General features: G+C 47.4%; 1 protein-coding gene across 4 annotated transcripts in view; it reads right to left on the bottom strand.

Moving 5' to 3' along the window:
* Positions 1–27,749, bottom strand: part of LOC144114127 (uncharacterized) — a 93,328-nt gene that overhangs the window by 46,832 nt on the left and 18,747 nt on the right. The window contains exon 1 of one of the 4 annotated variants that reach the window (XM_077647633.1): positions 16,708–16,836. The exons of 1 other annotated variant lie outside the window; for it this stretch is intronic. The gene's annotated coding sequence lies outside the window, so the exon portion shown is untranslated. Of the gene's footprint in view, positions 1–16,484; positions 16,638–16,707; positions 16,837–27,749 lie in introns of those variants that run through there. 2 more of the 4 variants (XM_077647635.1, XM_077647638.1) reach the window with 2 other exon arrangements.

The raw sequence follows: 27,749 nt of genomic DNA, 5'->3' as shown, positions 1-27,749 counted from the left end.
AGGGTGCCATGAGTGCACCGCTGCTCAGCTAGCAAACAAGTCACGTTGCCTGGTTACTTTTGCTTTCTGCCACGTGGCGACGTGTAGGTCAGCGCCCTCTGCACCAAATGAACTTGGCCATCGCAGGAAAGCAGATTAGCGCGGTCAGGGTGAGGAGGAAGACTACAGGGTGTTTTTGACTTGACAACGATGCAGCACAAGCAGCGTGAAGTATGCCTCTGCTCCCGCTTCAGTAGTGCGCGGTCCATTCGTTTCTTCCCAGCGACGGGTCTTATCTTGGTAGTCCCACGCCAAGCGAATATTTTGCCACCTCGATCGTCACGCATCCGGCGAGATAAAGGCGGGAAACGTCAGCGTGCTTTGTGGGTAGCCTTTCAAAAAACTTGATCCGTCGCCATTGTTCTATGGAATTTCTGGTGACCGGTATCTCTAATTTGCGGAAATACCTAACAAAAAGAACATATTTATTCATTTATTTGTTTCCTGCATCGCTCCGTAGGAAATTACAGCAGAGGGGGGGGGGGGGGGGTTACAGATTTAACTAGACATGAACAGATTGTTTCAGCTCATAGTTTGGTTTGGTTTATGGGGGTTTACCGTCCCAAAGCGACTCAGGCTATAAGGGACGCCGTAGGGAAGCGCTCCAGAAATATCTACCACCCGAGGTTCTTTAAAAGTGCACTGACATCGCACAGTACACGGATCTCTAACATTTCTCGTCCATCGAAATTCGACCGCCGTGGCCGGGACCGAGACCGCACCTCTCGTGTCAGCAGCCGAGCGCCATAATCACTCAGCCACTGCGGCGGCTATTCAGTTCATGGAAAAAAGCGTCATTCGATACGGTACATACAATGCTGGATGGCAGTCTGTTCTGGGCGAAATGGCGCGGGTGGGAAAGACGTGGACGAAAGAAACACACACACACAAAGGCTTGTGTGTGTGTTTTCTTTCTTTCGTCCACGTCTTTCCCACCCCTGCCATTCCACCCAGAGCATGTCCCACCAACTTGATCAAGCCTTTATGCTAGACTGTTCTAGTCTCGAATGACTCTAACAAAAAAAAAGAATAACGCAAGACGTCACCCTTACAAGAAAATTCCCTGACCTTCCAGTCGCTTGAATGTATAATGTAGTGCCTGGACCCATTTTTCGTGGTTTATGCCTGTTTTAGAATAATAAATATTATAGGAAAATTTTAATCTCAGATGTGCTCTGCGGATCATTAGTTCTTGCCATTTAAATTTAAATTTGAATTCTTTATTCTTTTCAGCTTATGTGGTAGTTCAAACAGACCTGGTCTGCGTGGTATGCTTGTTTGCGTGGTATGCTTACTTTTAGGCCTACTTTTATTCTTTGCTCATAATTTCGTGTTAAATGACTGTTAATTTGTTTTATTGTATTTGCTGTAACCTACTGATTTGCGCGAGCCAGATTTTTGTTCACATTTTTGTGTTACTTGTGACTGCTGTTCCTTTGTTATTTTGTCTATTGTACCCCACTCCCCTCTGTAATGCCCTCGGGCCCTGAGGGTACTTAAATAAATAAATAAATAAATAAATAAATAAATAAATAAATAAATAAATAAATAAATAAATAAATTCTCTCATACTAAGTTGTCGGCTGCAGTTTCCAAGAGCAAATCTATCTGCCCTATTTTGAATTTTTTATAATTTTCTTATAAGCTCAGACGTACAGTCAAGGCCAAAACTCATCCAGCAACAATCTTGGCCAAGAAAACATTTGATCGGTTGTCTTATTTTTTGTGTGTGCGCTGCCATGCGCGGAATTCTTAATTTCATTGTTCTTGCACATTTTCGTGAGAGCGAATTCATGCCTATGTCATGAGTCAATGCTAGCGGCGGCGTTATCTTAGACACCATGTCGGTCGAGGTACCGAGCAGCAGCACATAAAAAAAAATAACTAATTGTAAATGTAGGGTTTACCGTCCGGAAGTGACACGTGGGCTATGATGGACGCCGTAGCCCCGGAGGGCTCCGGATTAATTCTTACCACCTGAGGTCGTTTATCATGCTCTCACAGCTCACACTACGCGGGAAAGTATTTTGTATATCGCTTCCAACGGAATGCGGTCGCTGCAGCCAGGTAAGGATCCTGTGATTTTGGGAACAGCAGCCGAACGCCAAAGCGAACAGCGGTGGTGGCCTAGTAGTTTGAGCATCCGCCTCGCATGCGGGAGGTGCGGGGTTCGATCCCCATTGCAGCAGGGCTCCCACCGGTGATGCAGTGGGCACAAGCTTTCCCCTGGCCTGGTGCTCGGCTTGTCTGAGGTGAAATGTTCGGCAAATGGGCGAAGACGGAAATATCTCGTGCCATGACACTCTTTGGCCGAAGCTGCCCTTGGGCCCTTAAAATCTAACACCATCATCTTCATCATCATCACCGAATGTCGAAACAACTGAGAAACGACGGCAGGTGTCAGGACTTTTAAAAGAACGCTAAGTGACCTTTCAGCGTAGCGAATAAACACGTACAGAGTAGGCAGAGCTGTTCGTGGTCATAAAATGAACGCCAAGTCAAGTTCTGCTTCGCTTCGTACAGCGGGATAGCCTTGACATCGTTTTCCAAACAGTCGAGTGTGGTCAGCTCGAACCCATGGACATGGGCCTGCCGCCGCGAGATCATGTCCTGTTGATAGCTGCCCGAGGTGCTTTCACTGAATGATGTGCATAATAATGTACAGTCTCGCGAAAATGCGCTTATCATACAAAAATGGCGGTTTTACTTGAATTAAGAAGCTATTGGCTTCGAGCAATAGTAATCCAGCTTTCTTAGACACCACTTTTAATTGTGAGGCGACTGCGGAATATTTCAAGATATTGCTATGAACCTACCGATGGGAAGGGCCTAAGCTTTCGATGCGTCGCAAAATCTTGCTTTTATAGTTTTTCCTGCGTTCGCGCCCAGTAGTTAAGACTGTCTTAGAAAACCAATGGGGTGGGTTTTGACTACGAATAGCTAAACATACGGGCATCTCTAGGAAAGATCTACGGATATAGTGATTGTTATGGTGCAATGCTACGATATTAGAAAAAAATGCGTTTATAAGCAACTTTTATTTGAAAAAATGCACTTGTCCAAAATTGCACGGTGTGGGGCCTAAGGAGAACAAATTGATTCCTAAATCAGCATTTCTATTGGGTTCTACAACAAATTGACCTCCGTGTTTCAAATGAAACTCAGTTAACTCACCTCAAACATTCTGGTACCGAAACATTATCAAATTATTTTTTTGGGCAAATAGTAATAAAATCATCTGTCCGCCATAGTTTAACCTTTCTGAAACATCACGCATACACTCCAACGTTATGATTTTCAGCTTCCACGAAACGAACGGCGCAACTTTAGCTGAAACGTTGAAAGGACCTTTTATAGCCAGAAGGCCAAATGTCTCCTCCTCTTCCTCACTCTCCCCCTCTGCTAGCTCATTCAGGAGCGAAGACCCACCTGACAAGACCGCGTGACGACGCTGCTGCCCGGACCAGTGATGTTCCATTTGGGGAACTTTATCTCTTTTTCGGGGTATTTTAGGGGTAAAATTTGTCGGATGGGCGTTTTTTACGTAGTTTTAGAGAATTTTAATAGCCAAAACTGTCTTACTTCTTTCGAAATGGACGGAGTTTTCAAGCTGTTGCAGAGAAAAAGGGCCTGAAATAGGACATGTTTGGTCTAATTGAGACAAATTTCGGTTACGGCATGGAACCTCGCTGGCCCAGGCTTCTGACACAACCGATGGCGTTGGTTCCGGTGACGACGCGGAGAAACAGAAGCGTTGACGTCACATGCCGGCCGCCGTCCGTGCCGCCCCATAAGGTACATGGACACGTCGAGGTGGCTTAGTGGCTTTGGCGTTCGGTTGCTGACTCCGAGGTCGCGGGTTCAATCTCGGTCGCGGCGGCTATATTTTTGATGGAGGCTGAACCCAAAAATTCCCTTGTGATGTGCGGTGTAAGTGCGCGCTAAAGTACCCTAGGCGGCCGAGATTAATCCGTAGCCATTCACTACGGTATCCCTTAGCTATAGGGAACCGAAAAAAACAATAAAAGAACGCGTAGTGGAATTTTCAGAATTCGGTTTTAATCGAAAAAGGTCAGTATCGTTGACAAGCACACCGAAGCTAGCTGGCTATTGAGTAAGAGTAACACTTAGTACCGTTGTACTATTGGATTAAGCAGCGCAGTTGTTTTGAACCATTGCTCAGCCATCTGACACACATTTGTAGACCGGCTAACTCCAACTCTTCGCCGTTTGCTAGGGAAGCGCAACTTATTCACTGTCATCACCGGCTTAGCGCAGTTATACTTGGCGAAGTAAGTTTCTCCGTAGCACATATGTAGGGGCGCTGATGCGAAACCATGCATAAGAGTCACAAAAAAGCGGCCTGTTATGGCTATAGCGACGGTTCAGCGACAGTTCGATCGCGGCCGTTTGCACAGACAACGTGAGGTCCCGTCAACACAGCGCAACAACCCAAACGATGACATCACAACCATGTTTTTAGAAGTAAACTTTAAATTTCATTATTATCCAACGGCTCCATTATAAAATATTGTTACATATGTTTTAATGGTGATAACACGTTCGCCTAGAAGCATAGCTCTGGCTACGACTTGAGTGTTAATTACTAGTAAATTGAGTTCTCGGGCTGACAAAAATAGCAGGGCACACCTAACGCTTGACAGCACAAGAATACCTTATTATATCACCGAAAAAAAAACGGTAACCCACATTCATAACAAATATATTCGCCAAGAAACCCCGAGAACTCCGTTCTGAAAAAAAAAAAATACTGAAAGATATCCACGGAATTTTCAAGAAAATAGAAAAGCGCAGCCCCTACGTATAGCCCAAGCGTTGCCCCGGAATGTTAAAACCCACTAACCAATACCAATCAAAAGGCGCGTAGAAAAGCCACCATAAGAAATGAAAAAACCTTGAGCTCTATGTATTAGCGCTACTTTCCTCATAGGTCCGCACCACTTCGCTGAGATGTTCACGACGGCATGCCATGCCCGCTCTGTGTATTAAGACGGTAAGCTCGAAATAACCGCTGGGCCTTAAGGGTAACGGAGTGGATTCACAGAGAAGAAAAGCATAGCAGGGGGCGGCAGAAGGTTAGGTGGGCTGATGAGATTAAGAAGTTTACAGGGATACGGTGGCCACAGCTGGCAAAGGCCAGGGTTAATTGGAGATACACGGGAGAGGCCTTTGCCCTGCATTGAGCGTATGCAGGCTGATGATGATGATGATGATGATGATGATGATGATGATGATGAAGCTCGAGGAGTGGATGATGGCCCCTTTAAAAGACGAGGAAAAGACAACGCTCCACCGTAGGAAGCTAACCTATGGACCTTCTCGCTAGCCGCCAGTAGCACGTTGTCCGAAGGAACAGCGACCGCATTCTATCCGTAGGACGACCGTCGCAACCCAAGAGTACGTTGCATCCCCTTCTGAGTGAGTGGGAGACGGTTTATTGTTAAGGGCAGGATACGCTGGCTGGGTACTTTCGAACGCGGGTAAAGTGGCTGCGGCAGCTACCCAGGCGCAGTCCTCAGCCGTAGGGCCGTCTTCATCCCCGTCGCCCAACCGCGTGGTACGAGACACGAGGTCTATGTTAGCACGTTGGCTTATAAAAGTAATTTCAGCGACGACACCCTGTACTATCTTCTGGCGCATCTCTGCGCTAAAATTTAACGAGAAAATAATTATTATCCACTTAGTTTCACTCTTGTCTTCAAAGCTGATATCCATGTGTGCTCCAGCCGCCGTGGTGGCTCAGTGGTTATGGCGCTCGGCTGCTGGCTCGAAAGACGCGGGTTCGATCCCGGCCGCGGCGGTCGAATTTCGATGGAGGCGAAATCCTAGAGGCCCGTGTACTGTGCGATGTCAGTGCACGTTAAAGAACCCCAGGTGGCCGAAATTCCCGGAGCCCTTCACTACGGCGTCCCTCATAGCCTGCGTCTCTTTGGGACGTTAAATCGCCATAAGATAAGCCTAAACCAAACCATGTGTGTTCCCCTCCGCAAGAGTGACTCTTACAGGGTTTCTTCAAGTGCTTCAGTCGACGGGTAATGTTGTTCGTTCTACCGTATTATTGGTTCGTGGAAGACGAATGAAGACCATTAATAATAAGCGAAATCAGCTGTCAAGTACGCTCGCTCACACGACTTTATTCGTGGAAACACTACATGTACATGGCGTTCTGACGACTTGCTTTCAGTGGCAAATCAACTGCCTGGGACGTTCCTCGTCAGCGGCCAAAGGCCGCCCCATGCAGATAGGGTGTCGATACTGTGTTTTAGATAAGACTCCATTAGGCGCCTCGTGCTTAGCCCCGCTCCTTTTGTTCAGCTGTTCCAGAAATTCGTTATTCGTTTCCTGTGCGAGCTCAGTGTTGATTTTTTTTGCATATATACAGGGTAACATACACGACTCACATGTTTGGCTTCCACAAGTCCGCGTAGCGTCGTGAAATCTAGACGTGGCGTCAGCCATTTTAAAGACCAAAATCTCACAGGCCAATGCACAAGAGTGAACGATACAATGGACAAGGCACCTGCGAGTCATCACCTATTTTGAGATGAACAGCGCGTACTCGGATGGGGACGAAAGAAAAAGACTTTCAACTAAAATTGCATTGATTAGGCCGTGGAAAAAAATAGGTGAGACCAAAGACAACAAAAGAAAAGCATGACGACAAATCACACTCGCTTATACACACAATCAATCTGAAGAAGAACAGCTTCGTCACTTGCCTGCAGCTAAACATCTAAACTCTTTTGCCGATACTGACAAAAAAAAAGGGCTGCTGGCGCATGCTTCCTTAAACCTAGCGATTTCTGCGGCTGCAATAATTTCCCCGTTAGCTCATTTCTGTGTTTTCTTAACAATGTTTCTTTGCTTTAAATACGGCTGGCAAGTTTCACGTTCACAGTCTCTGCAGTGTGTGCCGAGGTGCCTTTGACCACGTTGTACACATTGTTGTGGCATTCCCTCAGACTTTCGTCTAGGCATCTTCCCGTGTGGCCTGCGCATTGCTCGCTGCATGACAGTGGGATGGTGCAGGCGATATCTTCTTGACACGCCACAAAATTATTCTCGTGCTTCCGGGCATACTCTTGCGCAACAAATCCAGCCTTAAGTTTTCTGAAAATATTGCCTAGCTTTATGGGAGCCGATCAAACAGCTCCAGCGTCTGCTCGATTGCCTGTCTTTTTGAGTCTGTGTACGAAACGGTGAATATAGGGAACCACAGTTATCTTTTCTCTTTTCTTTACTGGTTCAGCCCTCATCTTCTTTCATGTTTTTTTCTTAAGCTTCGCAGCATTGATTCGGATACAGAGGCAAGCTGCTGCTTGGGATATCCTTCCCGTTCTTGTGTGTCTGCCCTTCCGTCCCCGTCTGAGTACGTGCTGTTCATGTCGGCATATACCAGCTCGCCCAAGCATCTGTTCTAACATGAACCGTTCTTGCGTCTGTCGATGAGTCTGCCGAATTCAGAAAGCCTCTGGGTTCCAGACGGAGACCCCTCATGATCCAGGAAAGGGAACACTTTTTTCCATGCTATTCCTAGGAGAGGCGTGTCAGAGGAGGCAAGTAGGGAGAAAAAACTGGCTAGGTGACATCAACACCGGTAGCAGTACATTTGGCCGAGTGGGAGCACAAGCGACGGAAGTTCGAGCGAAGTCGCGGAAACAGCACGCCGGCCACGACAGTGTTGTCTTTTCCAACTTTCCAGGAGAAAAACTAGCAGCATGGTGGTCGCTGCTACGAAGGGGAACAATTTCAAACCCACAAGAGCAACAATGATCTGCTGGAATCACTTCCGTGACGATGACGCCTTATCAGTGCTTTTCAGTAATGAGTGCACAGGAGCGGTCAATGAAGTCAGCTCGAATGAAGCCCGCGCAAAGGCTTCGTCCTCGCTCATATAAGGAGCCTGGTCCCACCGTTGCGATTAGCTTTTGCGAAAAGAACTACAAGAAGACTCGGTGCACACACTTTTCTAGAATTCGTCTTCCATCAAAATGCGGCCACCGCGGGCTAGGATCAAAACAATCAACCAGTGCTCAATAGCCGTAGCCTCCAAATTATCGCGGCGGCTCATACATTCTCTGATACATACGCTTGAACGTTACCATTTGTTTACGTAATGACCTAAATGGCGACAACAGCAAAAAAGCTCACAACACGGTTACGATTCTTGGAAATGCGTCATTACACCACAGCTGTGGCAGGTGATTTCTGCGAATAAGACTTATTGTAGTTTATGTGTTTTTTATGATAATTTAAGTATTAAAGCGGCTTTCAGAGCTGCATCTTGTCACCGTTACAGCTGGATCTTGACATCGACGCCACGCTTCTGCCCGGGCGGTACATTAGGAGCACTGAGTATCGTAACCACCATGTAGGTTTCTTTACAGCTGCGCCGCAATAAGTCATTACCAAGTGTCGATATTGTGCCCTCCGCCCCCACCCCCATTTATTAATCCCTTCCTTCACAGTACTGTTCAGGATCCCACCCGATGTGCGGCTTCTACCGCATATTTCCTTATAACTATCATAACTCCTGCGCAGAAGCACTGAGAGCGTCCGAGAGGCCTTTCGAAGCGTTTGGCAGCGTCTTACTATCGCGCGCCCCAGCAGATGACAACTATGGTTGCACAATGCTGAGTGCCCGGGGTGGTCACGTGTGCACCTCTCAACACACGGACAAGCAAGTAGAGGCCGCGCTGTAAAAAAAGAAGAGAAGACGGCCAAAACGTGGTCAACTTCGCTTCCTTTCTGTGTCACACCTTTAAGACGCGCGATCTGACCCAGGCTTTCTCTTCTTCCCGATGCGCGGCCACTGTATGGATACTCTCTCGCGGAGGCTAATTTTCAGCCGCTAAGGTCGCGCTGAGCTCGTTCGCGAGCAGGTTATGACAAGAGGAAAGATGGTTTGGTTTGGTTTATGTGGGTTTAACGTCCCAAAGCGACTCAGGCTATGACGGACGCCGCAGTGAAGGGCTCCTGGAATTTCGACCACCTGGGGTTCTTTAACGTGCACTGACATCGCACAGTACACGGACCTCTAGAATTTCGCCTCCATCGAAATTCGACCGCCGCGGCCGGGACCGAACCCGCGTCCTTCGGGCCAGCAGCCGTGCGCCATAACCACACTCAGCCACCGCGGCTGCGTACAAGAGGAAAGAAACTGCACTGCCGCGCGAAGCCCCTGGCTCTCTTTGCTCTGTGTGTTTCCGATAGTATGCTCGGATTACCAACTACCCTTTTTGATGACCAGGGCTCCCGATGCACCCTTGGCATCGCACCTGCTTAGGGCGATTACATTTCTTTCCCGATGTGCTGCGCAGAGCTGTGGTGTGGATTCGAAGGTCCTAAATGTTTACCTGGACTAAGATTTTGAAGCCAGGCAGCAGCATTTTAAGGTATGCACAACAATGCTGGCACCTGCAGCAGTATCGCAGCGATATGAAATTGTGCCTGGGGAACAAAATGTCGCAGTTATTGTCACGCGATGGCGCGCCTAACACGAAATCCCAAGATATAGGCCAAACAGTTGTTGCTCTAAAACTGTCCACAGTCAAGGAATATTTGAAAAGACGACCCGGAAAACAACGTAACAGACGGCGTTTCACCTGTTAGTTCCGATAGCGTCGGTGCAGACACTATATATCTGTAACGTACCGTTATACTTGTGGCCGATCACAGGCGACAGCCAGAATCACTGTACGGGACGGTGCTGTGGTCCCACATTTTTTATTTGTTGAAGTTCTGTGCGCATAGTTTTGCGCATTTCATGCATGATATTCGCATTCAAAGGAAGAAAGAAAGAAAACGAACGGCAGTTGTTAACTCATTTTTTTTTTTTTGCAAAGCGCTTCAGCTCCCTTTAGCATTTGTGCTCGTGCCTTTCGGATTCACCTATCCTCAGAGGCTACCCGTACTCTTACACGCATTTCTGTACGTTCGCCGAAGACTGTCATGAATGTCCCTCAGCTGAACCTTCCCCTTTGACGAGCAGTTCAGTGACAACGTCCTGAGAAAAAGAGACATCGTGGCTAGGCGCAGTTATCTTGGGCCGCTAAGACCCAAGTGTTCTTCCTGTGCCGCCCAATGCACGCGTTACGAGTAATATTTAAGGAGCAACAGCGTCTTCCAAACTTGCTTTATTTTCACGAAGTTTTGTAATGAACGCGTTTGTGCGCAATGCGTGGGGCGTTTCGGAGTAGCTTCCCGCTGCTTTCAAGGTGCTCGCATTCACATCCGCGATCGTAAAAATCGCATGCACTCAAACTCAAAGCAGTAGTTTGCTATGAAACCGCACAAAGTTGTGGCAGAATCCCTCGCTCCCCAGTACCACGTACGCGGCGACAGTCAAGCCAACTTTGTCGCGCAGCTCGAAACTTCACTATCACAACGAGCTGCGTACACGGCCCCAAAGAAAATCCCGGCGACACCTGAGCGTTCAGGTGTTGCTCCGCTGCCAAGATTAGCGACCCACTTCTGATTTCACGCGGACTTCGTCCAACGCCAACCTAATTTTGTGAATGAGCCTCGCTGCGCCACCGCTCCGTGCAAACGTATTGTGCGCTTCCGTGTCGAAAGTAGGCCCGCAGCAAGGCACAAACAAGTGGCCTGAATCTGTGACGTCACTTCCAAAATGGTTTGGCTGATAGTGACTTCCCGAGAGCACTATCAGCCAAACCACTTACACGGGTCCGACACATATCTCCCGGTTTCCGATCGCTCGGCGAAAGCGGTCAGCAGACAAGCGTTGTTTGTATACACAAACGAGCCCCATTGACGCCCAGGGCGACACAAAAGGTGCCTCGAGAGGGCGAGCAAAGAGAGCGCGCGCCACAGGGGGGTGGATATGCGGGAATTAGAACCGAGTTTTTCACGCGGGACAATGAACCCGGAGAAGGTTCTCACGGGGTACTGCGTTTATGGTCACCGGGCAGACGCTACATAATTAGATAAAAAAAATAAAGGAAGAATGTGCGAACAAGCCAAGTTTCTTGGTCGAGGTTTCTGGCATCCGCTGACGCGTTGTTTTTCTCTCTCGTTCTTTTCTCGGCTGAGCTTGATTGGCGATTACTGAAATTTTCTTTCCCATTCATAGCTGGCGCCACTGATACAGTGCAGGAAGACAGAAAGAAAGTTGGAGTATTCCTGGCCCTCGAGTGGTGCATTGTTTGGCTTGCGGCCGATAAGACCGCCGTGCACGGAGCTGTCGAGGCCGCAGTATTCAGGGACTGAGTAGCGAGAGCGACCTGGCCACTTCAAGTCAGCGAGATATCGAGACATCCCGCGCAAACATCTTTTTTTTGGTGAGCCGCGTGCACGGGAGGCGTTTCACAGCGGAGGTTAAACTCTACTCTAAGCTCCACATTGCTCACAGCAAGAACAATTCCAGCAGAATCTCTAAATCCGAGAGTGGCTTTTCTGAGCTCAACTTCACCCGTCCTGAGCCTTTAACGTGAAGCTAAACGCCCAGGATTATTTTGGTGTTAGTGGAGCCACTTGTTTAGGAGCGTTCAGAATGAAACGAAGACGTTCGTGCTTCGAATGTCCAGTTTCAGCCATGCAGTGCCCACACAAGCTAGCTTTTCTTTCCAGGTAAATAGAGAGGGGGAGGCTGCGCATGGAAATAAGCCTCGCCATACTTGCACGGATCTAGCAAAGGTGCTCATCTGGAAAGCACGAAAAGGATAACGAAAAAAAAAAGAGCCGAGAACGCACGACATCCGCTTTGATCGCCTTTATCTACTTGTTTCGAGTGTTATCGCATCCTGTTAGTACTAGACGTAAGCGTCCTTGGTCATACTGTTGTTGTCAGGTGGAAGATGAGACAGCGAGACGAGCGGAAACAAAAGGAGCCTACCAAGCGAATTACTTCCCAACCGCGAAACACGGATAAATTACTTGTGCAACTCGAGGCTAGCGAATATGCTGCGTACAACGCAATACACCACTGAATGTCGCATCAACGGGCTCTGAAGCCCCATTTAGTTCACGCCGCGGTTTTTACCCCTGAGGCTTTTTCGGTCGGCATCGTTAGCGTGCTGGAAACTGCAAGGACATGCCTGATGTAGCGCGGCAAATTCGCATCCGGAGCCATATAAACAAATGCATGCGCCAACGTGTTGCATCTTCGTTTTCATTTTCAAAGACGCGCTATAGTGGACTTGGTCTCCCATCCTCTGGGATATGAAAAGAGACCCAGTGGTTGCCACAATACGTGCTGAGCAATCGAAAGAAACGCAGGACAGGGCCATGAAGAGTGCTGCACGGCCCTTTGAGAGCAAGCTATGAAGCAACGCCAGGAAGTCCGCGAACGCAATGGCTCTTCTTGCGCTCTCTGCGCGTGCCGAATCGAGGGCACAAATTGGTTAAGAGCACGAGGCTCTCCATAAGCAGCAAGTAAGGTATAAGATTTGCGGCACGCGGCACTGCGCTAAACTTGAGGTGATCAACAGAAAGCCTTTGCTGAGCACTCAGCTGACCACCGTTTTGGTGAAGTTTTGCTCAGTGTTTGTTTGGTAGTTGTTCGTTTTTTGCAAGAACACGCTTTCGATCTCTTTCGGTGTCAAAGAGCGCGAGACAAAGCGATGTTTCGGTGAAGCTCGAAATAGAGCGAGAGAACTGGGTCTTCGCTAGCAGACGCGGCCGGTAACAGTTTGATGGTTTAAAACGCAATGAAAAGAAAAAAATTGGCATCTTTTCAATTTCAATGTTTAGCACATTTCAGTGATTAGCCTTGCGTTTACTTACTCTGCCGGCGCAGCATCAGCGGTAAGTGGCTCGACATGTCCAGTATTTAGAATGTATTTAACGAGAAAGCATATTATCCTGTCGAACACCCTAAGCACTGTAAATGCGCATTTCTGGAACATTAATAGCTACGAGGCATGTTTTTTTTTTTTTGAAAACTGCGAAACACTGCGTGCCATGCGTCGCGTAGGAAGGATTGCGAACATCAGTAGAGAAATCAGTTGGGTCGAAAACTTGTAACCGTGAGTGACATTCCATAGCTCGTTTTTGGACACATTGCATGTAGGTATATGAAGTATTGCAAGTTTAAGGCAGAAAACAATAAGGTTATGAGAGCACACAAGATATGCAAACGCCTCTCATTACAAGCGCAGACTGTTTCGATTTCTTTACTTGTAATACTCGCAGCAAGACGTTCGTACTGCTCATCTCGCAGCCAGCCATCCTGCTTTTACTAGTGCGATGAACAAACATGGCCGACCCCGCAAGACGCTGCTTAATTTAGTGAGTTCAGCTATGCTAATTGCTAATGACGCTATGCGTAGTGGAGGACAATACCGGGAAAGGGAGATCGATAGTGATCGACTTTTTAAACGAGCCAAACGTTCTAAAATTATTTGTAACGTTGGGACTTGCATGCCAATCATAAACACTACCGTTTCAGTGTCGAAGGAAAGCAGGATCGACCACTTACAGGAAGCTTCATAATTTTAGAGGGGTTGAGACACCAAACTTTGAGGCTACAATAATCTTTTTATCGGACTTCTCTGCATGTAAGGTCACCCACGGTGAAGTATTGGATGAAACAAACGCTTAAAATATATTGTAATTCAGCTCCAAAAAGTCCCTAAATGCTTTTTCTCACGATATAGACCCGTAGCTAGCGTTAATAGTTGGTGACGTAGAACTGTGGAACCATATCAGTGAATAGCAGTGACATCACAGCACAGTAACGTGACGTACCATATATCGGCGGCCGAGCGAAACCTTCCCTTCGATGAGACGATGACTAGAGTTGATCTTGTTCATACCTTGTACGTACAACGAATAAGCGAAACGAGCGACTACATTTCATATGTTCACCCTTCGGCTCGGCTGCAGTACGAATAGGCTTAGCGAGTCCGCCGGGTTCGTATGTGCGATGTCGGCGATTGTGGAGAGCGAGATCACGAGCTTTAGCGAATACAAATGGTCATCTAGCGTAGTTTTGACAACAGTGACCTGAAATCGAGGATTGGTTACATCTTAGGACGCCAATACCTCGAGCGGTAAGCGCCGCTGCTTGGCGGTGTGACCCATTCTGTCGACCAATGCTGCAGGCACCCGCGGCGGCAGCTAGCAGTCGTCGACGTCGCTTGAGGGCAACTAATTAAGCCATTTTAATTATCGCAAATGGGCGCCGAACATACCTCTAGGTAAATCAATTTAAATTCAAGCAGTGCACTCATAAGAAAAAGTAGTTACAACGAGTCAGAAACGCCGGTCCTATGCGGTGTAAACATCCTGGCTATGAAGCATTCCCCAGGCTGGCGCTGGCATTCTTCGGTGATTCTTGCAAAGATCGCACTGCGCAAGCAAGTAGACGTACAAGCGGAGCAAAAGAGAAGAGCTTGGTTAACCTAAGTGGAACGCAGCTTGCAATTTATGCCGAACTAACGCGCAATTACATGTATACAGAAGCATATACGTAAACAAAATTAGCGCCGAGATGCAGTCGTCGTCATGGGCGCATTCTTGGGGTAGTTTACGTACCGGTGCGGTAAATGCTGAATCCTGTAAAATTGTCTGGGAGCATTCATTCAGCGAATACATGGGCTGTCTGCTCAACAAGCAGCAGATATCGTAATCAGCCGCCACGGGACCCTGAGCAGCCTCGCGCAGCGCGGCTTCTCTGGCGGAGCAAAGTGAAGACAGAGACGGATGCTGGTCGGTAGGAAAAGGGAGACATCGTGTCGCTGTAATGTGACCAGGGTCAGCTACGGGTCACCGACACAGACATCCGCCGAGCATCGGCGTCGGCGTGGCAAAGCGAAATACAACGCAGAAACCGTGCTGGCATACGCGGTATACCGACTGAGATCGGCCGAAGCGAACCGCTTCGTTTCAGGACTCGGTATTGTCCCTCGCTCGCTTGGCTTTTCGCAGCATATCGCAGTAACGGCCAAGTTTGCCGGCACATAATTTCGAAAGGCGCTGCTATGCACAGCACGTGTACGAGAGCAGACGACGCAGCAGTGCGTGCGTCACAATTTTTGGGTCCCATGTGACCAGGGTTGTTGCTCTTCCCTGATAGTGACGTCACAACACACCCCGGCACCCAGAAACCGAAACAGAAATTATTTACCGCCCACATATGAATTGCACAGCGTACATCACACGTCCTTGGGCAATACGCAACGTTTGAAACAAAGGAACGCCAACCAAAAATTTGGCGTCTCCACCCCTTTTTCAGACAAAGACATTTCAGTAATGCAACATTAGAGAGAGCCAGCCATGACGGCGCGATGCGTAAGATAACATTGCTTTGCTTGCTGCTCTGTTTGTTAATATTATCGTCTTCACGTAAATTTGGTACAACTGATCACAACTGAGTGCCTTTTTCCTTTCGCTCTAGTAAGCAACAGCTATTGCTTTCCTTCTGGCTGGCTGGTTATAATTTGGAATAATGAAAAAGAGAATTACTAAAGGCACTGAGAAATAACAATGCTGGCAAGTTACTAACAGTGGGCCCACAGGCAGCTCAAAGCCGACCATTTCTTGCCAGTCAGCCCTTATTCCCAATATATTCATTTGCCCACTTTGCGGTAGATGTCGACCCTTACGCATATATTAATGCTGTAGACCTGCTGTATACCAATATTGTTTCGTAGGAATTTAAATATGGCAGGCGATGTCGCACAATTCTCGCCCATTTTAGTTAATTAACATCATATTCAGTAAATGTCAAGCCGGCATAAGTATATTTATGTTCGTTTCTTAAAAATATTAGCATGAAATGCTCTTCCCTAGTGCCGTAAAAGATTAGAGATAACACTTTTAACGTCCTAAAGTGACGGGTGCTCTTTTTAACGCGATATTCATATACTGTTACATGTTCAGACAACCCGCAGTGACTTAAATATTCTAGTCACCATTGACACCAGGAGTGGATGGGGCACGCGCGCATTTCTGCAAAAAACATCACTGCATGCATGCCAGCAGAAAAAAGTTGCACGTAAACACATCACACGCATTATTACTAGCATAAAAATTACTCGAAAAACACTAAAGACGAACAAATACAACCGGATCAGTTACCAAAGTGCGCTGGGCCTGCGTATATAATGCTCAATGGCACTTTCGCCACTACAAAGCTATTGGAGGAAGTCAAGATCAAAGCCTCTGAATAATATTCACATCCATGCCTCGGTATAAGCGAACTGTGCAAATCAGCAGGAATATCAAGTACGCAATCCTTTCTGACATCTTCCATTTCGTATACTTCAGCATGAGCAAACATTCAACAGAAGCGACGAGCAAACAATGATAAAATGATGTTCCCCTCTAGGTAATTCCCAACACGCCCGTCCTCTCGAGTCAGTGAGGCCGCCTCGACCGAGAGGTCGAACGCGTCCTCCGCCTGCAGGGGGGTCCTCCGTGACAGTAGCTCCAGCTGCGCGTCTCCCGCAGCGACCCACTACCGTTAACTCGCTGCTGGTTGTGGACCTTCACCGTGAGGCTGGTCACGAAGAAGACGCGCCGCCCTCTCGCACGACTAGGCGTGCGGAGCCCATCGGAGCCGCCGAGGCGGCGTGCCCGCTGTCCCTTCCCAAAGGCATCGGGGGTGGGCGCAGGCGCGAGCATCGCAGTGAGGGCGTGCATGCGAGTCCGGCGGCGGCAAGGGGTGACCCCTGCGGCCCTTACCCGGTCCTTGGGACAGCGCCCTTCGGTCGCAGGCCAGTCGAAGCGGACCCGGTGCGAGCGGCGTGCGCGACTGCGGCCCCGCGGCTCTTTTCGCTTGGCCCGGATCCCAGAGAGCGGGCTTTATTTTGGGCCGCCCCCTCTCCCCTGGAAATACTTCCGCGGCTGAGCCCCGAGCGCGCCGACAATCGCGTCGGCGACGCCGCCGCCGGTCCTTGGCGCGAGCCGCGGCCATTCTCCGGGCACCGAAAAAGACCGCTTGCGCGACGCCGCGGCCGAACACGTGCGCCGGCACGGACCACGCTTGCCCGAGCACGAGGCGGCGCCGATGGAATAACGTCCGCACGTGGCGCCGTTGTCTGCACACTGAACAGCGGCGCCTTCTTCAAATATGAACGCATCTACCCTAAGCAATTGTGGTTCGGCACGTTTCGAGCAGGCTAGGCGGGATAATCCCTGAAGCCACACAATGTGTACTGCGTGTAGCCAGTGTCTTTTCCTTGGAATGCCTGGGCCTTCGCGTTTCTCTCTGTACTGCAAATATATTTATCGCCTCAACACCTGGTTTCTTCTCTATTCAAGATAGCAACGCGTACAGTACGTGGTTACACGGCAACTCACGAGAACTTTTCCATAGTCGCGTTTACACTTCCTGAACCATTTAGTGCATCTTCCCTACAAGCTCCCGCTGATCGTGGCTTTTGGAGTTGTTTCACCGTCTGTACAACAAGCAGCACCACCGAAGTACGTGCACGCACTCCCATCCCAATTTTTTAACTATACATCATGAGAGCTTCGACTGCCCGGCGCTGCTGCTCCAGGAGAAGCACAGAAGAAAGCATGCGAAGGCAAGGGTATGCCCACAATTCCTGCTGCTCGTGTGAGCGTCGTCCGCTAAGCTGTTCTGATTATTTCGAAGCAACCTTTGCCGATCATCGGCTGTCATGCGTCGGAGCCCCGAGAAGCTGCGACCAATTGTTTTTATCCGCTGCATATATTGCGGGCGATACCTGAGGAGAGCACACATTTGCGATAAATAACCTAGTCTCCCAAAGAAACCAGTTGCAACCTGAACTTACGAAAAACTAACTATAGACGACCCTCGATATGTGCACATTAACTTCAATAAGAGAAACGCTCTCTAGACGCTACCCGCAAATCCAACCGGTGCATTGTGTCGTGCTTGGAACGTTGCGCGTTTGCACCAGTCCACAGCCACAAACACGCAGCGGATAGAACATCAAGCAAACGATCTCAGAACTTGGCCGTAAAATTTGCTTCGCAGTGGTTGCTTTGCACGAAACAGAACAGCCAACCGGACGACGTCAGCTCCAGCGCCAAGATCGGTGCGCATGCTTGTTCCCTCTCCCGATTTCCGCTCTCCTTCGCTTCGGCGCCGGTGCACGGGGCAGAAAACGCTCGCCTGATATAGTTAAAAAATTGGGAGGGTGTATTTCGCGTAACCACGTATCGAAGTGAGTGTAAAAAAGCCACGATCAGCTTAAAGCCCTAATTAAGATGCAGTAAAAGGTTCAGGAGGTATAACCGCGAATATGGAAAAAAGTTCGCTTGATTTGCACTGGAGAGCGCACAGCGTCATGTGAAAGAGAAGCTCCAGAACGAATGAGGCGCGCCTGGCATTTTACAATAGAAAACTCTCGAACATAAAGAAATGGACAGGAATTCCAGTTCTTGCATTACCTTCTAGAAACACAAGCGCTTTACAGAAATGTTAAAGCTGCGAACGTTGCGGTCGCAGAGTAAGAAAAAATAGATGAACAGAGAGGGTAGCAAAGAGCTCACCATACGTGTTAGAATAAGCCAGTTACATTGTGTTGTTATATGAAAAAAATAAAGGATCAAATTTGAACATTTTGTGATCGCTTCAACACTCAGAAAAAGATAGAAAAGGGAAATTCTAGCTGGCGTCGAAAAAATTTTGAAAAATATGCCTTGCGGAAGGATAGCAATTTGGGCTTGTTGGTAGGTCATAATGAAGTGTGGAAGCGCAAGGACACAGAACAGCACACCTCATAGTCATCCCTTGCGGTCACTGATTTTATTGAGTGTCGTAGCTAGACATAACTTTTTCGGGATCTCTTACTTTTTATGATTGGTGAAGGACAAGAGAAGGAAGAGAGCGAATCAGTGTGTGCCTAGTTAATGACTTTTATTGTTTTCACTGCACTGGGAAGGGAACATTTAATAGCTGAGAAAATGAAATTCAGTACACGGCTCCTAGGGCAACGTGCACAAGCTGTATGCCTAATCTTCAGGCGTAATATATATAGAACGAAATGTCCAAAACCAAGCTTAGTTAATGCGAATTCTGTGTTTCGCGGTGGCCTTTATCATACCATGTTTTTCAGGCGGCAAGTTATGAAGTAAATAGGACTAGAAATAGAAAAGAAAGAGAAGGAGGGCCATGGAAATTTTCGTGGTACTTCGACCCTTAACAATCCCCTACTGGCTAAACTTTTCTTTCATTTTTATTCAAAAATGCCTCGGGCTTCCGAAATGGAATGCAAAGCGACAAGTTCAGGACATCCTTAAGACAACAGTCGAAAGTACAACAGGACACACAACATGAAAAGACGGACAAATGAAGGCAACTACCCACAAGTACACTGCTTAACTGCAAAAATGGCTATGCCAGCACGACGCGAAGCTCAGTTGATTTGTTTGCCTGGAGATGGTTGTGCGTCACGATGCATGGTTCATTATATGAGGCTCCTGTAAAATCCTGTGCCGCAGGCTAGTACGTCTGTATTGCCCCATGCTCGCCACTATGTAAGTGTAGTCTCCGTGGCGAGGAGCGATATGTGTCAGGCGCCACATACCACTGCACCGAGGAAGGGTGGTGGAAACGTGTTTAGCGTTATGCAACTCTTGTTAGGCAATTTTCCCTGCTGGAGCTGTCCTGGCGCAAAGGCTTGCTGAAAGCAACGGACGAAGGCACTTGAAGGCGACGCAGTCTTCAAACTCCGCTCCGTCCGATCGCATCTGCGGCCGCAGCTTGCTTCAATCCAGCAAGCTGTGTTCGCAGAAGCTTCTTGAAAAAACAAACCGGCCGAAGGCTGTTTGTATATTGATGCCAAGCCAACTTACCTCATGCAACATGTTTTTCGTGTTTCCATGTTTACGAAGACGAACACAAGCGCAATAAGGAATGTCTGCGTAGTGAAGCTCTAGACGTTTTTTTATGCTCAGATATTGAAGAGCAGGAGAGTTTTGTAACCTAGTTTTGTGTATGTCATTGAGGACAAAAGTAACATGCCGCATTTATTAATTTATTTATTATTTGTTTATCTATATAACGACATTGCCAGTTCTCTTAAAAATCGTTGCAAGGAAGGAATGTACAGTTTAAATAAATGTATTTATTCAAGAAATATCTGTTCACTAAATATCGAATTCCGTTTCTGATACCGTAGATATTTAGATAGCTTTTGGCGCATTCCCATGACTAAACATGTTTCGACAGTATTGGTTTGTGCATTTGAGGTAATCGTTCCATGCTGAGCATGCTAAATTAAGTTTTTTGCCGTGGGCTGTTTTGATCATGTATGCTGCCCCTAGTACTCCCCTATGCAACTGAGCCATGCAGGATGACGAAGGAACTTTCGCTTAGATTAAGGACAGAGTAGTTAGCGAAAGACAGAAAGACGGTAGCAGCACGGATTAGAGAACAAGTGATGTCATCATGTTCTATTTGACATCAAGCTAAAATGATGACCTTGGGCTCAACATGTAATTCACACTCCACATGGCCGGTCGTCTGTTATGCTGAAAAAGTAGACCCCAAGTGAAGGAATACGTAGTCGAGGGTTGCAAGGGATCGGGCCGAGTCAATGAGGTTGGGAAATTTCCTGGTATAGAGGGTGGCAGGAAGGCTGCTAGAGATCACTTAGACGCTTAATCTGGGCCAAAAAAAAGAGAATACCAGACGGCAAAAAGAAGGAAAAAAACCCCAGGGGGTGACATGGGGACCACTATGAAGCGATCATCGCCAAAAAGGCGAAAGTCAGACGCGGCATGGAGAGGGGTACGCCTGAATGTACACTTCGGAGGCAGTGTGTGTAGCGGACAGCGAAAGCAAATCAAAGACGATGGGTTAAGAACGCCAAGACATGATTCAGCTGAAGGCACGCGGATGTAAGTTATGGCGTTGAAGCTGGCGGCTAGGGATTGAGAGTGAAATAGAACGCTTTTCATCAGTCAAGAAAAAAGGCGCCAATGCGGAAGTTGCAGTCAAGGGAAGAACTAGTGCGAAGAGCGCAAGATGAGCGCCTCAGGATGTCCTTGACGTATTCTGTGTCCGTTTTGGTGGTAGGCTACGTATCCCCTTTGCTGCAGGTAGTGACGGTACGTCGGGCTTGAGATCGCGGGTACAGTGCTTAACTTTTGAAGTGAAACCATTGAAGAATGAAATAATTTTAGGGCTGATTTCAAACGAAGCTCTGACATTACCGACACCACCGAGGTCGAATCACATTACTCACATGGGCAGAAATGAGTAACGGTGTGAGAGAGAAACCATCCACATGCCATGCAGGAATTTGTGGAGATGTAATTAATCGCCAGAGTGCAAGAACATTCTGCTTTTCTCCTCAGAAATCCAGTGCGAAATCGTAGAAACACCACGGTAAAAAGAGAGGACTGAAACCAGTCCGGCAGAGGCCTCCTAGATTGTGCACTGAGCCCATCAGCTCGAAGCAGAGTGAGCAGAAAAAGAAAAAGAGAGAACACAGTGATAGGGGGAAGAGAAAAACTGCCGACTTTATACACAGGAGGAGCTACACTATACGTGCATTTAACTTTACTCAAGCCAGCTGGAGCATTTTTTGTTTCAAAGAAGCAGTCAGAAAAAGAAGAAAATGAAAAAGTACCGAGGCAAGGTAAATATGTAGGGAACTAACCTTCGATACGCTGCAGAAGCATGCAGTAAAAATAGTAACAACAGTCGAAACTTACGTACACTGTCTAAGTGTGCGCGCATTCATTTGGCCGCAGCGCAAGGCAAATAAGGGCCTGCATTATCTGATGCTCTAAGCGGGCGTCTTTCAAAAGTGATTTGCTTTGCTCTCGATGGAATTGTTATCAGCCCGCCAACTTGACAGCGTGGTTGCTTCGGCTCCCATCCGTCGTGCACGCCCCGTTCAGTCACTGACCGCGGCCGCGAAGTATGGCGCACGAGGCCACGCACTTTGTGCGTGTTCGGGGCGCTAATCTGCGGTGAATACCGCCTCCTCTTCGCCGCTATAGAAATGAAAAAGTTTCCAGCAGCGAGTGTGTACTAATGTTTAGCGATCTGCCAAATCGCTCTCTCGAAAAGATTACTTTTGCATTACCTTTGACGAGAGCAGTCTACCGCCATGGCGGGCGGCCATGATCTTGCGGCTCATGCGGCCAGTGTCAGTCGGCGAGGAGAATTCACAGGCGTGGCTCCTTCGGTTCAGTTTTCAGAATCGTGTGTAGTTAAAAACCTATCACCCAGAACAGTTCAAAAGTGGGCCCTCTCGAAACTGGACGAGTTCTTTGCTTCTCTTTTTCGAGGCAACAGGTCCGAATACTGTCGGTACGGGGTTTGTATACCGAACGAAGTTATTGATGCTTCAAGGGTCCTTATTCTCTCTTAATTATTTTGCACGCCGTGTACTCATTACTACATGGAGCTTGGATGCATGGCTTGAAATCAACATGTTCTCAGAAACGAGCAATTTCCGATCGAAATGTTTGGCGTGAGTGTTAACAAGCTTTGTGCAGAAAAAGAAGGAGCGAATGTGCGGCTTCCAGCCAGCGTCCAACGAATCCCCGTCTCTCATTTCCTGACTTCTGTTGCAGAGAAAACAGCGAGACATTTGTTGGATAAAAACTTGTTTACTGTCTCAGGATCTTCGAGTTGGATCGAAGCCTTCGATTTAGTGTTTCACACAACTCGGTCTAACTGCATAAAATTGACCACATCCTTATTGGTGCTAATTGGCGTCATCCCGACTTCTTTAAATTTAGCGGCGCGACAAAAATATTTGTATTGTCCCGTGAATGTGTAGAATAGCTAGCATAATTTTCGAGCAATAACCTTTGCCTTCGGTTATTTCATAATTTCGGCATTAAAAGGTTAATTCGGTTCTAGTAGCACCTTTTTCGGCTCTACAGTTGCTGAGATAATGCCGTCATGCACCAAACTACAGCGCATGCTTTCCAGGAATGAAATAATAAACAAGAATAACGACGTCTTCAAGAAACTCTGCTAAACGTAGAATCTTCGATTGAAGTTCAAATTTACTAGTATTCTTCGCATGTACAACTTTGATAGATAGCATGTAATCTCGTGGGAGGTCCCAAAGTTATTTAGGTTTTGTAGGTTAGATCCCAAAAGCCTCTTGCTTAGCTGGAGATCTATGGGGCCTTGCAACCATGATTTGAGCCACTTTTAGTTGAACACATCAACGATGATTTTGAAGAAAAGTACTTGGAAAATGCTGGACTCTAACGTAATAACCAAAGCTAATGCTCCCTTTACTGTACGGTACTGTCCAAGTAAGAAAAGTACTTGGAGAATGCTGGACTCTAACGTAATAACCAAAGCTAATGCTCTCTTTACTGTAAGTAAATGCCAGGAGCTAGGTGCCGCACACAGGGGCCCATGTGCTGCTGCTTCGCAAACGGCGGCAGTTTCTTTTTCCTGTTGCTGCTTTATCTGGTTGTTTGCATATGTGCGGGACAATATTCTGATAAGGGGTTTATGCATTGTTTCGTCCTTTCACATATATCCCACCAGCTGTGCAATTTTTCGAGAACTTGAGAAACTCTCGTTAATTGCTTGCCTTTTACTGAGAGTGCCAATCATCGTTAACGATATGATTCCTAATATTTACAAACTTTCGATAAATTTCCTAATAATAATCAGCAGTGTACAGTACTAGAAGTGTCAGCAATATGAATATCTCCTTGTAACGCAAAGACAGGTATGGTTTCATTCGTTGTCTTATTTTTGCGAAAAATAATTTGTGTCAGAGTTCTTGAATTCTAAATGGCTGGGAGCGTTGCTTTTGTAGCGCAAACAGAACCCTACATGATTTCTTTTCACCAATATTCAACAGTTCAGACTTCGTTTCCTTTACTTGTTTCACTCGTTTGCTAAGGTTGATTTCGTGCGACGATGCTGATCGATGTATGCAGCGTTCCGTCAGTACCCCTGACAATAGGGCGCTAACAGCAGCAGGCTCGTGGCCGAATACTTTAACAGCAACAGCTGAAGAACGTGCGTGAACGCGCGTAATTCACGTCTACCCTACAACCCTCCCCTGACAATAGGACGCTAACAGCAGCAGGATCGTGGCCGAAAACAGCGACAGCTGAAGAACGTGCGTGAAAGCGTGTGATTCACGTCTACCCTACAACTTTCCCTCTACCCCTCAACCCTACTCCCCCCACCCTCACGCCTCCTTAGTGGTTATTGCGCAGGGGCTACTCCAACGCTTTCGGCAACAGGTATTCACAAAAGCTTACCCGTGGCGCTAACGCGAGTGCAGCGGCATAAACGCCACATACTTGCCACGCCCAGAGTCACTAAACGCTCCGGCTGGCATCAGGATTTCTTACCTCCCCAGCCGTAGTGGAAGTTCGCATTACCACCAGGGTGGTTTATTCGACGTGGTGTACTGGGTTTTTGTAGGAGGCAATAAAAAAAAGATAAAGCATATTGAAATTCGGAAGTACCGCCTCCACGTGTTATTCGGGAGATGGTGCCATGGTATCTTCCCCATACATTTGCTCCGCATCCGCGCAGCTCGTAATTCTTGCGCCGCACCGCACTTCCCCCGCAAATATTCCTCAACAATGGCAGCCGATGGACGTCAGCGGCAGCACGTAGGCGCCGTCCGGGTGAGGCCGGCACGGCGGCGGAGGGCAGGCTCTCGCGGAGCGCCGTGTTGCCATCGCCTCAGAGACGCCCCGGTCGAGCCAGAGGACATCGACACTTCCTGCGGCCCAAGGAACAATGGGCAGGCCAGTGCACGCGGCGATCGCCAGTCTGCACCGCTTATCAGGTCCCGGCCGGCCGCCGGCGCGCATTTAAAAGATTGTTGTTTTCGGTCAGCGTGTGAGGCTCGGCTCGGCACTCGACTGTCGCGCGGTCTACGTCTCGCCCAGGGCCATCGAGGTGACCTGTGGCCTAAAATTACGCTTTGTGACACAGCTCTCTGCGAAATCGCGGTGAAAAACGTGTCACCGTGTCCCTTTACCACCAAACTTCCGCAAAATTGGTGATAATGAACAAAGAGTGAGGCAGATGAGAGGATAAATCAAGTCCAAGAATTTTTTTTTTTTCACATCAGACATTCAGGTCAGTAGGACGTGTACTTTCCCGGAATTTGTGTCCGTTTTAGCGGCCGACGGTCATCGCTTGTCAAGCCATAAAAGGAGACGGAAACGTGTCTAAAATTATGACATTTGTGAAGGATGTTAAAGAGATGTATCAAGTGTACCTATTATTTGGAACGGCCGCAACTATAGCAGCGGATGTATAACTCGTTGTTACATATAATAACAACCTTATAATAATAATAACTGTATTCGCATCATGAATACATGATGGCGGAGGCCTACGGAGAAAGCTGTCATATTGGCAGCTTGATTAGGTCGCAGGCCCCGCACTGGCAACTTCACGTAGCAGTCAGCGTATTTCATTTCATTTATTGAAGCCTCAAGGTCCCGAGGGCATTACATATGGCGGGAGCAAGAACAATGTGCAACATCGTATGGATACCAGTTCAACAATAACAAAAACGACAAAAAAGCAAAGGAACGAAACAAAGCAAAAAATCCTAAGAGAAGGGACGGTAGCACATGATCAGATTATTTGGTAAGGCGAAAAACATCATGTCAAACACAGGTGACTCGTTAGTTTAGTGCGAAAAATTGCTCGATCAGTGCGCGAGGCAACATATTATCAGGCAGGGCATTCCATTGAGCTGTTGCATCTAGAAAGAATAAATCATCCATCGCTGACGTGCGGCCTGTCATGAAAGCTATTGGATGACTGTGGTTTAGGCGAGGGGATATTCTTGATGGGGGCTGTAGCGGAGGTTGCCTGTCAATAGGGTGGTAGAAAAAGGAATGAAGGAGGCAGAGGCATGATACGATGCGACGTGATCGAAGACTTGGGAGGGAAAGGACTCGTTTTAGTGCAGTGACGCTAGTATCGCGCGAGTACTCTTACATGATAAACCGCGCAGCTCGGTTTTGAACGGGTTCTAATTCATTGGTAACGTATGCTTGTGAAGGGTGCCAGATGGATGAAGCGAATTCGAGCTTCGGGCGTACATATGTCTGATATGCTAGTTGTCTGATTTCTGGTGGTGCTGGTTTTAGGTTCCGTCGTAAATAATCAAGAGTGCTTGAGTCTTGGGAGCATATTGAACTAATATGAGTGACCCATGATAACGATGACGTCAGGTGAACGCCAGGGTATTTGTCAGAGGAAGTTGGGGCAATAGGAGGTGATTTAACACGATATGTGCTGTTAATAGATGTTTGTGTACAAGAGAAGGACATGAGTTGGCATTTGCTTAGGTTAAGCGGCACGTGCCATTTTTCCCACCATGACGCAATTGCGTCTATATAATCTTGTAGCTTAATGGTGTCTTCAGGGGCATGGGTGATGTTATAAACAACGCAGACATCCGTAAAAAGTCGAAGCTTGATCCTTGTGCTAGTTGGTGGATCATTTGTGTAGATTAAGAATAACAGCGGTGATTATCCTACGCCCTGAGGGAGACCTGATGTGACTTCAGTATGAGGTGAGCTGCAATAGTTGGCGAATGTAAATTGCACGCGCCTTTTCAGAAAGTGCTCGAGCCAGATGAGTAAATATGTTTGCGGGATTTCAAGTAAGGCAAGTTTGGGTAACAGGTGATTATGGCGATCACGGTTGAAAGCCATAGAAAAATTGAGAAATATGGCATCAGTTTGTAAGCAATTGTCCATGTACTGAAGTATGTCCTGAGTGAATTCGGCGAGCTGCGTTTCCCATGATAGCAGCCTTCGAAAGCCATGTTAATGCGAGTAGAAGTTAGTTTAGTGTTTCAAGGTGAGTGATTGAATTTGATGCTATTACGTGCTCAAGAAGTTTGGACGGGATGCTGGTGAGCGAAATGGGTCGATAGTTGTTTGCTTTTGAGCGGCGTACCGATTTTTGAATAGGCATTATTAATATGTAAATATATATTGTAAATAGGTATTATAGGTAGCTTACCATGGCCTAGCAGCGTGATGTAGTTCTGGTTAAAAGCGCTCAGAAGTGTATTTCTTTGTTTGTCATTTTTTTTTGTCTTGGGCGAGAAAGGACTCTTGGTGAAGCTAGCGCATGCCTAAAATGGTATATAAAGCACTGGCGCACAGGTTTGTTTCTGTAGATTGTGACTTTTAAACTGCAGTGAAAGCTCCGGTGTGGCGGTTTTTCATGATTAACGTGCCGTTTCGCGTACCTCATTATTTTACAATCCACAGACATTTTAAGAGGCCTTCAACAAATTTCATTCCTCTTGTACCACACCCGACAGAACGCAACCAGCGAGTGCTTCCTGTTCTGGGAGGAGGGAAATCTCGCTCTCGGCGTGTCATCCAGTGGGCCACATGAACCAAGTCAGGATTTTATGATGGCGGTGATTTTATAAATGACACGTATTTCCCCTTTTTTGGGACATGTTTAAGAGCAATTTTGTTTTTCAAGATAAGCAAATTTTTTCCGCTGTCATAGTGAAAACAATTTACGTCGGCGGCCAACATAAAAAGCGCCTGCTGAATCGGTGAACACACGACTTGGTTACTTCGCCGAGCTAACTTCGTGGTTGTAAACCGCGTGTAACGAAAACACCACTGTGGGTTTCAAATTTCATCTTGGACAGCTGCTTGCGTGCCGCATCTTAGGCACTTCCGTAACAGGAGTTTACGAACGCCTGTGTGCTTATTTTTGGTATAATTTTCCTGCAATCTGTGATTTCACTCTTACACAAATCAGTAAAAAACAAACTCCGCAC

This window comes from Amblyomma americanum, chromosome 1 (assembly GCF_052857255.1).
Source record: "Amblyomma americanum isolate KBUSLIRL-KWMA chromosome 1, ASM5285725v1, whole genome shotgun sequence".
Lineage (NCBI taxonomy): Eukaryota > Metazoa > Arthropoda > Arachnida > Ixodida > Ixodidae > Amblyomma > Amblyomma americanum.
The sequence above is the reverse complement of the archived record's forward strand: the minus strand, read 5'-3'. Positions and strand labels throughout refer to the sequence as shown.